This window comes from Wolffia australiana, chromosome 1, assembly GCF_029677425.1.
Source record: "Wolffia australiana isolate 7733 chromosome 1, ASM2967742v1".
NCBI lineage: Eukaryota > Viridiplantae > Streptophyta > Magnoliopsida > Alismatales > Araceae > Wolffia > Wolffia australiana.
The window spans coordinates 10078667-10090690 of record NC_135835.1 but is presented as its reverse complement, the minus strand read 5'-3'; positions in this window follow the sequence as shown (position 1 = coordinate 10090690).

The following is a 12024-nucleotide window of genomic DNA, read 5'->3' as shown; positions in this document are numbered from 1 at the left end:
GGCCGTACAATCTTCTTAAGGATCTTTTTGATTTCACGGTTACTAACCTCAACCTGGCCATTGGCTTATGGATGGTAAGGAGTTGTCATCTTATGATGAACCCCATACTTCTTGAGGAGGGACCTGAAATGTGAATTATTAAAATGCGATCCGCCATCACTTATGATTGCCCTAGGGCATCCAAAACGGGAAAATATATTCTGATTTAAAATTTTAAGTACGACTTTATGATCACTTGTCCTCGTGGGAATTGCTTCAACCCACTTAGACACATAATCAACGCCCATCAGAATATATTCGTGCCCGTGTGATGGTGGAAAAGGTCCCATGAAATCTATGCCCCACAAATCAAATAGTTCTATTTCAATAATAGGTTTGAGTGGCATTGCATCATTTTTCTTAAAATTAACCATCGATTGACATTTCAAGCAATGCTTACAAAACTCAAATGAATCTCTAAATAAAGTTGGCCAAAAGAAACCACATTGAAGCACTTTAGATGCTGTAATCTTGGAAGAGAAATGTCCACCACAAAAAGATGAATGACAAAATTCTAAGATACTTCTATGTTCTTCTTCAGGCACACATCTTCTTAATATTTGGTCTACACCTTAGTGAAAGAGTTCAGGATCCTCCCAAAAATAAAACTGAACTTCTCGAAGGAATTTCTTTTTCACTTGTTCGTTCCAATCATCAGGGGTTCTTCCCGTAACGAGATAATTAACTATGTGTGCAAACCAAGGAATTCTTTTAGTGCTAACCTTAAGTATGTGTTCATCCAGAAATTTTTCAGAAATAGGGGTTGTAGTGTTGACGAGCAATCTAGATAAATGATCAGCTACAAAGTTTTCTGAGCCACGTCTATCTTTAATTTCAATATCAAATTCTTGCATTAATAAAATCCATCTAATTAACCTAGGTTTAGCTTCTTTCTTATTCATCAAATATCTAATAGCAGCATGATCAGAAAAGATAACTATTTTACTCCCTAGTAAATAAGATCTAAATTTATCTAAAGCAAAAACAATAGCTAGCAATTCCTTTTCAGTTGTAGTGTAATTTACCTGGGCATCTACTAAGGTTTTGCTAGCGTAATGGATGACCACTGGCTTCTTTGCAATGCGTTGACCAAGGACTGCACCTACCGCAAAATCAGAAGCATCGCACATCAGCTCGAAGGGAAGACTCCAGTCTGGTGCTTGTAGAATTGGTGCTTGCACTAGAGCCTCCTTAATCTGAATGAAAGCTTTCTTTGATGCATCGTTAAATTCAAAAATCACATTGAAAATACCTAGACAGAATAGCACTATCTGCTCACATTTTCATGCAGAGTACAATTGATCTCAAAATTATTAATGTCAAGATGCTAAGGAGAGAGAATGGGTGACCTTTAGGGGAAGAATTCATTGAGTCAATCCATAAGAATCTCTAGATGGTATTATACATAAGTGTCACCCATGTTGATTCAAAGCACGATTTTTAAGTGGCCCTTAGACTTGAGATATTAAACACATCAAGCATGAGCAATTATGTTTTTACCCTGAAGTATGAGTCTCAAATCATATTATTACTAATAGGCTTAGCTTAGATGCAATAAAAAGTTCATAAAGTCATTGATACAATGATGTTCAGAAAGCGATTGATCCATATGAGTGGTCAATATGGGATCATCTGTCCATATGAGTGAAGAGATTTCAAGAGAAATGATTCAATGATGTCGTCGTAAGGTAATGAAAATATTGAAAAACATTTTCTATGTTGCTTCACAATGCATTATTGCTAATTAGGATGACTTATTATGGTATAATAGTTATCCACACCCAAAGTCATTCGAGTGTCATGTAGACGAGATACTATATGTACTCATAATGTATGAATTATTACATTATTTTGATTATTTGTATTTTTTATTTTCACTAAAAAGGTAAAGATGTGTGTATTATCAAGCTTAAAATGACTTAATGTTTTGATAATAATTCTGATTTTTTATATAATTTCTGTATTTTTGTGAAATATTCGGAATGTATATTTTCTGTATTTTTGTTAAATACTATTATTGATTAAAAATCTGATTTATCATGATTTAAAGTCATTGTATCATGTGTTTCAGTTTAATTAATTAGTATATCATATGATTATTAATGGTGTCCAATCTATGGCTACTACCAATTATTGGCTGGCCCAACCATTATAAAAGGTGTATTTATGGCATTGTGCTTCAAAATGTCATAATGTGTCAGTATTTTTTCTTATTTTTCCCTCTCTAAATCCAAAATAAAGAATAAAATATTTAAATAAAAACAAAATTTATTTTTCACCTCGTACACGTCTAAGAAGCATAAAAACTCCATCTTAAAATTAAAGTAAATTTACAGTTAAAACACCACCGAGCTTAGACATGTTTAGTTCATGTGTGATGGTTATAATGAAGTTCGTGAATACAAGATAAGACTTGGTAAATTATGATGGGATTGTAATTCAGAGATCACTAGTTTTTTACCATGTGTTATAAATATTCCTATTCAAAGGATACTCGAGAAGGACATCAAAGTATACATATAGAATAGCATTATCTAGCCTCACTCATATAATGAGTATGGCCGGTCTCGTAGCCATTAGTGTGGAGACACTATAGAAAGATAGCGGATGCTCTTTGGTGGAAAGAGTTCACTGAATTGATCTGTACAAATCCCTAAATGATATTATACCAAATTGTCAATCAAGTTGATTCCCATCATGGTTGTTTAAATGGTCCTTAGACCTGAGACACCAAAGATATCTTGTGGACAGACAATTGTACTTTGAATATTACATACAAGTCTATAATCATGGGATTTATTTACAGTCTTAGTTTGGGTGAATCAAGAAATTCTGGAATACAATTGAGTGGTGAAGATGGGACAGTCCGCCTTAGTATTAGAGGAGACAGCTCAAGGAAGATGATGTAGTGAAATATCAGAGAAGAATTCTCTGATGATTTTTTAACACATATGTACTAACTCGGATGACTAATTAGGGTTTGAAAGTTAACCATACACACAGTGGACTTTTACATGTCAGAAGATACGCATAAATTTGGGGGGTTTTATGAAAAATACCCACGTAGTGTAGATTGGAAATGCCCTAAACTAAATTCACCTAAGCCGTAATTTTTTTGGGTCCTTCTTCTTCTCCCTTCTCCCCTTAGCTCTTCCACTTCGATGTGATCGAGACAACATAATAACGACGATGGAGCGTGAATGGAGCTCATCAAGGCAAAGGGGGAGATTCGACATACCATTGATTGTGTGTTTCATCTAGAGGCTGCACACATGAGCAGCTTGACTCATCACGCTCGAAGATCCAAAAAATCATGGATGGAATTTGTGCACAGGTGATTTGTTTCAATATTTTTTTGATGCTGCTACAATTTTGTTTAAGGCTTCCGTTGTGAATCATTTTGACTTGTTCATCTAGATGAAGGCCTCCAAAACCCAACAATGTTAATATCTGATTTTTTGAACTTGAATCAATGACTGTCAAATCCCCACAATGAGGCATACATTTTGCTGCTCCCAGTTTTGACACTAGTCAAGTTGAGGTTTCAAGTGCATAAATCAAATTAAGATCATTTGGAAAACCCCGAAATTCAATTGGCACACTAGAACTATGATGCGTAGACCAACAGAGGATAGAAAAAATATAATATCCAACAATTTAGAAGCATTGGCAATTTTTTAGAAAAGTGTCATGTCCCTCTCAAATTAACCATTCATACCCTTGGATCTATAGGTATGCCCCCATATTCATGCAAAAAATATTTTGAATGTGATATTAAACTGATACACCGACTTAAAGAAAGTGAGTTCGAGATCCATCAAGTTTCTTGGTGTGAACCATTTATTATTATTTTTTTGAAATTGCCCATTTATTAAATTTTAAAGACAAAAGAGAAGTGGGAGAGCTCTTTGGGAGTATAATTTTTCCTTTACCCTGCCAGGTTATAAGGATTTCCTTGCACTTGCATTTTAATATTCATTTCATCACCCTTTTCTGAAATTCATCATGTTCATTCTGTCCAAATTGATTTCATCCAATACTTTGAACCATTGATTTTCATCATATATCTTCATTCTAAATTGACTCCTATTCCACAATTAAATTATATATATATTCATCACCATTTATGCATTTATCCCTCATCCATCTACACCTTCCACATTTCATACATCATCTCTATTTATCACCCTCTCATTTCACTATCATTCATACTTATCCCTGTTTTTATCTTAAAAAATATTCCTTCTATTCTCCTAATCACCCATTAAAGGGTCAATAATTATGTAATCTATGTTACTTGCGGAAGGCCCATTCTCATCTCTATATAATCATATTTTTATGAGCCAATGCATCTCGTAAATAATATTTATTAATTCAAATATGAATGAGAAACTAAATGGATAACAAAATTTAATCATGTGAGAGGTAACTAAAGAAATAAAGATGTCCTAAATGTGGTGATGAAACACTTATATTTTCTTCAGCATGATGTGTAGTTTAGCATCTCCCATGTTGATGACTCAACTAATTGATTAGGTTGATTCAATATTAAGTAATATTTATGTTGGATATAATTCATTAATAAGATAATCCAACACAGATATATTAGGCTTATGGAGTCATAAAGATCATTGTGTAGCAACGGCGGTATTTATCGAGTAGAAGAAAAGGATATTTGACATGTCAAGGATTGGGCAGATATGTCTAGAGTTCTTAAACACCCGGCTTGTGATGATTATTTCAAAGAACCAAAATTACGATTCTACTACGTCCAAGATAATTTGATGAAGCTTTTTGGTTTTTTAAAAGGTTTGCTTTGATTATGCTTCTTCTTATGCTGTGAAAATAATATTTGGATCATCGATGACAGTCACAAACCCCAAAAAAATGTCATCAAGAGATCCATGACAATAATTAATAAAAAATTATTTGCAAAGAAAACGTAAGGGCTCACCTGAAATATCTGAAAGGGACTATTTCACAAAGATCCATTTTCCAATAAATATGAATGTTAAATTTTAAATTAGAGATCAATTCTAATTATGAACTGTGAAATCCTTTTTAAGATTCTTTTTTTATGATCCAGATATATTAAATAATTGAAAGTTTTTTATTGTTCCTCTTATATTGTGAGAGAGATAGACAATTATCATGTCAAACAATCTTATTAATCACATGCCTTTTCAGCATTCCCAAATCAAGTATTCCCCCTTTCTCATGACATCACATTTCTATGTATGGATTGAAATACACTGCATTCATTTTATGAACATAAATGTTACGAAAAAATCCAGAGAACCATCAAATACAGGGAGAAGAATAAAATTAAAGTGATTAGAATACAGGTAATGGTTAATATTTTCTAAATAGTATTGCATCGAGTCACATTGACACAGTCCAAAATAAAATGTGTCATTTTCAATAGACTGTGAGTGCAATAAGGAATACAAATCACTTGAGATCAAACTGTTATACTATAAAATTAAGATTTGTTTTATTTTGTCACTAATTCACTAATATCAATACAAGTGCATAAACACCAATCACTGTAATAATTATGTGAATAATGTAAGTACAGTTGATCCCAAAATATGCCATGGACTGATGCACTATGATCATCTATCAACTGTTTTGCGTGAGCTTCTGTTACCATGTCATCTTCCATTTGACTCCGATGAGAAAACTTTTAAATGAAAGGCAGAAACAAAAAGTAGACAGATAACCCCTTTGATTACGGTTTGGTTTGTGGGGGAACATGTCATGGGGATGAGATGGATGACAGATAATGTGCATCTCCATCGTGCCTTCATACGTCCTTACCATCATTATGCATATAAAGGTGCGAATTCATGCATATTATCCTTGATTTCATTTATACTCCAACTGCTGTGCATAACAATAGTGGTTCTTAAGTTCAGATCATTTTTTCAATATTTTTTCATGAATTAATTCATAAATATACGATTTGTGAGAAAAAATCTGAGCCGTTGGATTTATTTATCTCTCCTCCAATAAGCTTGGAAATGGCGCGTTTTGATTGGCTAGCATGATTATTTCTCGTTTTCCGCTTTCTCGGATCACGCCCTGACACGTTGTTGTGCGCGTCGTCCGCCCGCAATCATTGGCAAGTGATTTCGTCATTTGAACGGCTAGGAATTCTCCACGTCACCCAACCTTTAGCCAAGTATTTAAAACCCTGTAAAAAAATATTTCTTCACTGAAATGAAGTTAAATTCCATAAAAAATGATAAAAAATCAGAATTAATAATAAAATGAAAGGTTAAATGATCTATCTTTATTTTAATATGATAACATGGAAATATAGTCATTAAAACACATAAATATAATATAAAATTCATTAATTAATCATGTTAATTTGCAAGTTATCACTTTATCTCTTTCCTTCTTGTCATTTGTCTCCCTTTTCTCCTCCTTGCTATGTTTCTTTTCAAGTTTTACTTTTTTCTCCTACTTTTTTTTATCACTCTCCTTTGTGTCTTGATCAGTTTTTTCCTCCCGCTCTCTCTGTCATGTTTCTTTCAACGTTGGATCTTACTTCCTTTGTCCCTCTTATGTCACATATTCAAATCTTATTCTGAAATAAGTACATTTGGTTTTTCCCTTTGATTCTTCACTTTTGTTCTTTCGTTTGGTTATTTTTCTCCCCTCTCTTCCTTTCTATGTGTCTCTCACTATGCTGTACCTTTTTCTCCTACCATTTGTTGCTTGCGCACTCTCTCTCTTCCTCTCTCTCTCTCCTTATCTCTCTCTCTTGCTCTCTCGGTCTTCCTCTCTTGCTCTCTCTCGCTCTTCCTCTCCTCTCTCTTCTGCTCTCTCTCTTCCTCTATCTTCCTCTCTCTCTCGCTCTCTTCCTCTCCTCTCTCCCCTGCTCTCTCTCTCCCTCTCTCTCTGATAGGAAATAGTAACAACAACGGAGAGAAAATGATGAAAATAAAGGAAACTTCGGAGAATATTTTTATACATCGAGCAGAGGTATACAAGGGTATTTATAGGAATGGATGTTCCTGCACTATAAATTTAACTGAAGAAGTTAAAATGAAATCCGACAGCGCATTCATCATTGTCACAATTAATGGCAGGTTATGATGTGTGACGCTTGGAGTCCAGTGGTGGCTGATCAGGTACGGTCGTGTTCTTCTGGCTGTGACATGTATCTTTAACACTCTTCCTCTCTCTCGCTCTCTCTCTCCCACTCTCTCTTCCTCTCTTTCTCTCCCTCTCTCTTCCTCTCTCTCGCTCTCTCTCCCTCTCTCCCCCTCTCCCCGTCTCTCTTCCTCTCTCTCTTTCTCTCTTCCTCTTCCCATCTCTCTTCCTCTCTCTTGCTCTCTCTCTCCCTGTCTCCCTCGCTCTTCTTCTCTCTTGCTCTCTGATAATCTCACTTTTAGGGTTAAAATTTGTCGTTGGTGATTGAGATTATTCAATAAATATATTTAACCGTACTTAAAAATATTTAGTTAGGGATGAGTACGGATCGTCTCCACAGGGAACAAAGATTAAGGAATTACTTTCTTAACTCGTGATGTTCTTATGAGAAGATCGACAAAAGCACGATTCAAGGATATGAGCTAGTGATATTGATTAAGAAGTACTAAATGTATATGTTATTTCAACTAAAATAAAGAGTAAATGATTGTGACGGACACGAAGATGAACGAAAGTATAAATGAGGATAATGGTTGGGTATGATGGCACGGATGGAGAGACGAGAAACACGAGTGAAATGAGAGCGCAAGTATGATGATAAATTCTAATTATGTTAAATATAGTGAAGGGAAAGAGACAACGTAAGGCAAGGACACTTACCTTAGATCCTTATGTTCCGCCAGGATCACGGCGATTTACGAGTGCCGGTAAGCCCCTCCTCTTCTCCAATGCTTCTTCCCACACACTCAGGACACCAAGAACACTCGATGGATCTCAAAACTCACTATCTTTCAATCAGCCTACACAAGTAGGAAGCAAGTTCAAGATGAATTTTACAATGATCCAGGCCTCTATTTATAGATCTGAGGTTATGGATAGAAAGAGGAGGGGGAGACGAAGCAACGCTGAAAATTTCAGCTAAATCGGAGTTGTAGATCAAAAGTTATGGCCGTTTCAATTTGAAGAAATCCTAGCCATTGATATTTTCTCTCTCCTCGTCATCGGCATCGTTTTCCGTGCCCGTTGAGAAGTCAAAGCGCTCCGCATTCCGTGCTTTTCGTCTTCCGCACGTGCGCTTTTCGAAGTCCACATGTACCTGAAGAAAAGTCAAAGAAAACAAAGCAAAGAAGAAGAAAAAAGAAGCAAAACACGTTTTGTTTTCGGAGGGAGACGTGGCAGCGCGACAGCGCGCCACGTCATCTTCTTCTTTCTTCTTTTTCTTTCTTTTAAACGAGTGGCTGTGAGTGTGCCACGTCACCCGGCGCCAAAAAAAACCAAAAACATTTAAAAATTCATATTAAATAAAATAAAAGCCCAAAAAATACGTATATATATATTTTTGACTCAGAAAAATCATTTTCTATCTCAAAAATAATATTCTTTTAGAATATATTGTTATAAAATCCATAAAAATTCAGTAAAATCAACAAATCATTCTAAGAACAGATTTAATCATTTTAAGATTGATAACATGCAAATATAAGTAATTAAATGCAGATAAATAGGTAAATATGATCATATAAGGTACTTAAAATGCATGTTATCAGACCCCCCAACTTAAATCATTGCTAGTCCCTTAGCAATGTCATTTCAAATCTCTTGGTTGATCCATTCACCTTATTGTCCTAACAACACGAGCTTGAAGTTATAATGATATCAATTACACACGCTAAGTATGCGATTATACCCATGTAAGTCTAGAATGCGTATGAGAGACTCCCTTGTGATTTTGGAAAGAGCTGGTGGTCATGAGGAGTGAAGCCTACTTCTCGCCGGGTTTGATACTATAATCTAGGTAGTGTCTTTCCTCACTTTCTCACATCACTTACATCACTCACGTACGATGATTCCCCACTAAGTTTTCTCCCTCTTGAGAGTAAGAGATAGTCATTATTCATTTCTCATAAACACATAATAACAATCGTGTATCAAGGAATCATGTGTGATGTGGCTCCTATCTAACTATGCGTAAAGAGAGAAGAGAATGAAGAATGGCTCAAAAGGATTTGTGAAGGTATGTTAAGGATGGCTACTGGGTTTGTTAATGTGTGAAGGTAGAATATTTAGATAGCTTACTCCCAAGATAGAGAAAAGAGTAGAATGGTATGAGAGAATGAGTGAAGATGGAAGTTATCAACTAAGCCTGGATGATAGTTTGATTAACAATCAAAATGAGTAAATAGAGATGCTTCCAAAAAAAAAACTCAATTTTTTTCTTTCTCCTTTTTTTTTTTTTTTTTCAGGGGTGAATATCAATGGAAGTTTAATATGGGAATATATAATGGTTGATCAACTACACAACACTAGATGCATTCTAGGCTAGTACCATGAAGATGAACTCAGATGAGAGGACATAGACATCAACAGAGAGAGGTATACAAAAGAAATGATATCATCATAGAGTGACGTCACAAAGAAAAGATGAGAGGAAACTTGGCAGAAAGCATATCATAAGCATCTAGGACTAGCTGGGAATAGATGGACACCTATAAGAATGAGTAAAATTGGGTTGATGGTAAGGGTAGGGTAGGAAAAATGGATGAAGAGGATACACATATAGGTTTCAAAAAGGTGTTTCAAGGTGGCTCAAGAAAAGGTGATTCTGTGATTAAAATTTTCAAAATACGACCATTTTACCTCAAGAGAGATTCACTTAGTGGAGATTTGAAACTTAAGACTTGATTCACTCATTGGTGGGTGGATGATGGTGGCTCACTCGGCATTCTCCTAAGACGATAGTACTTCAACCCTTTGATTTTCATGTCTGTTCCTCACCCTACCAGATATCCTAACCATTTGGAAGAATAACACATGCATCTAGAGCATGGTTCATACCATTAAGAGATGTATTTGATCCTTCTACGAGCCTAACTTATATACTCATGTTGCTAGGACATGTGATGAGTGGTTCTCCCAAAAGGGCATGTGGTGAGCCTAACTTCTACTCCCCAACTTGAAAGGATGTAAGGAATAAAAAGATTTTGAAACCAAAATTCCCCCCCCTTTGAAATATGCATTGTCCCTAATGCAAGAAATAAAATGGTGGGAGAAGGAATTGTCAAACCGAGATTTTTGCCACTTATGTCACTGTCTTGCCGTGGATCCTTGTGCTTAGTATGGTTGCCTCCGTAGCTTATTCTCCTAAAAACAAAAAGTTATCTAGAAAGATAGTCAAAAGAGATCAAATGGAAGATTAATAAAGTGAAGGTAAAAAATGAAAGAAGCAAATCTAGGTAAGAAGTGTATTATACTAATGCAAGACTAAACCCTGGTTCAAGAAGGTCTATCATTGCTTCCATATTTGGGGTTCTAGCTCCAGGTATGGTTTTAACCTTTGTCCATTCACCTTGAACTGTGTACCTGTCTTTGGATCTGAAATCAAAACAGCTCCATAATCAAACAGTTTAATAATGACAAATGGACCATCCCATCTACTCCTAAGCTTTCCTGGGAACAATTTCAATCTTGAATTGTAAAGCCATACTTTTGATTTTCATAAAAATTTCTTCTGTTTAACGTGCTATCGTGAAATGCTTTCATTTTAGATTTGTAAATTACAGAATTTTGTATGCTTCATTTCTTAGTTCTTGCAATTCTTGGAGTTGTAGCATATGATTTCTACCTGCATCTTCCATAGCAAGATTCAATTTTCTAATTGCCCAATAAGCTCGATGTTGAATCTCAACAGGAAGATGGCATGCCTTTCCAAATATGAGCCTATCTGGGGACATCCCAATGGGTCCCTTATAGGCTGTCCTATAAGCCCACAATGCATTGGGTAATCTTTCGCTCCAATCCTTACCATCCGGCCATACAATCTTCTTAAGGATCTTTTTGATTTCACGGTTACTAACCTCAACCTGGCCATTGGCTTATGGATGGTAAGGAGTTGTCCTCTTATGATGAACCCCATACTTCTTGAGGAGGGACCTGAAATGTGAATTATTAAAATGCGATCCGCCATCACTTATGATTGCCCTAGGGCATCCAAAAGCGGAAAATATATTCTGATTTAAAATTTTAAATGCGACTTTATGATCACTTGTCCTCGTGGAATTGCTTCAACCCACTTAGACACATAATCAACGGCCATCAGAATATATTCGTGCCCGTGTGATGGTGGAAAAGGTCCCATGAAATCTATGCCCCACAAATCAAATAGTTCTATTTCAATAATAGGTTTGAGTGGCATTGCATCATTTTTCTTAAAATTAACCATCGATTGACATTTCAAGCAATGCTTACAAAACTCAAATGAATCTCTAAATAAAGTTGGCCAAAAGAAACCACATTGAAGCACTTTAGATGCTGTAATCTTGGAAGAGAGATGTCCACCACAAAAAGATGAATGACAAAATTCTAAGATACTTCTATGTTCTTCTTCAGGCACACATCTTCTTAATATTTGGTCTACACCTTAGTGAAAGAGTTCAGGATCCTCCCAAAAATAAAACTGAACTTCTCGAAGGAATTTCTTTTTCACTTGTTCGTTCCAATCATCAGGGTTCTTCCATGTGAGATAATTAACTATGTGTGCAAACCAAGGAATTCTTTTAGTGCTAACCTTAAGTATGTGTTCATCCAGAAATTTTTCAGAAATAGGGGTTGTAGTGTTGTGAGCAATCTAGATAAATGATCAGCTACAAAGTTTTCTGAGCCATGTCTATCTTTAATTTCAATATCAAATTCTTGCATTAATAAAATCCATCTAATTAACCTAGGTTTAGCTTCTTTCTTATTCATCAAATATCTAATAGCAGCATGATCAGAAAAGATAACTATTTTACTCCCTAGTAAATAAGATCTAAATTTATCTAAAGC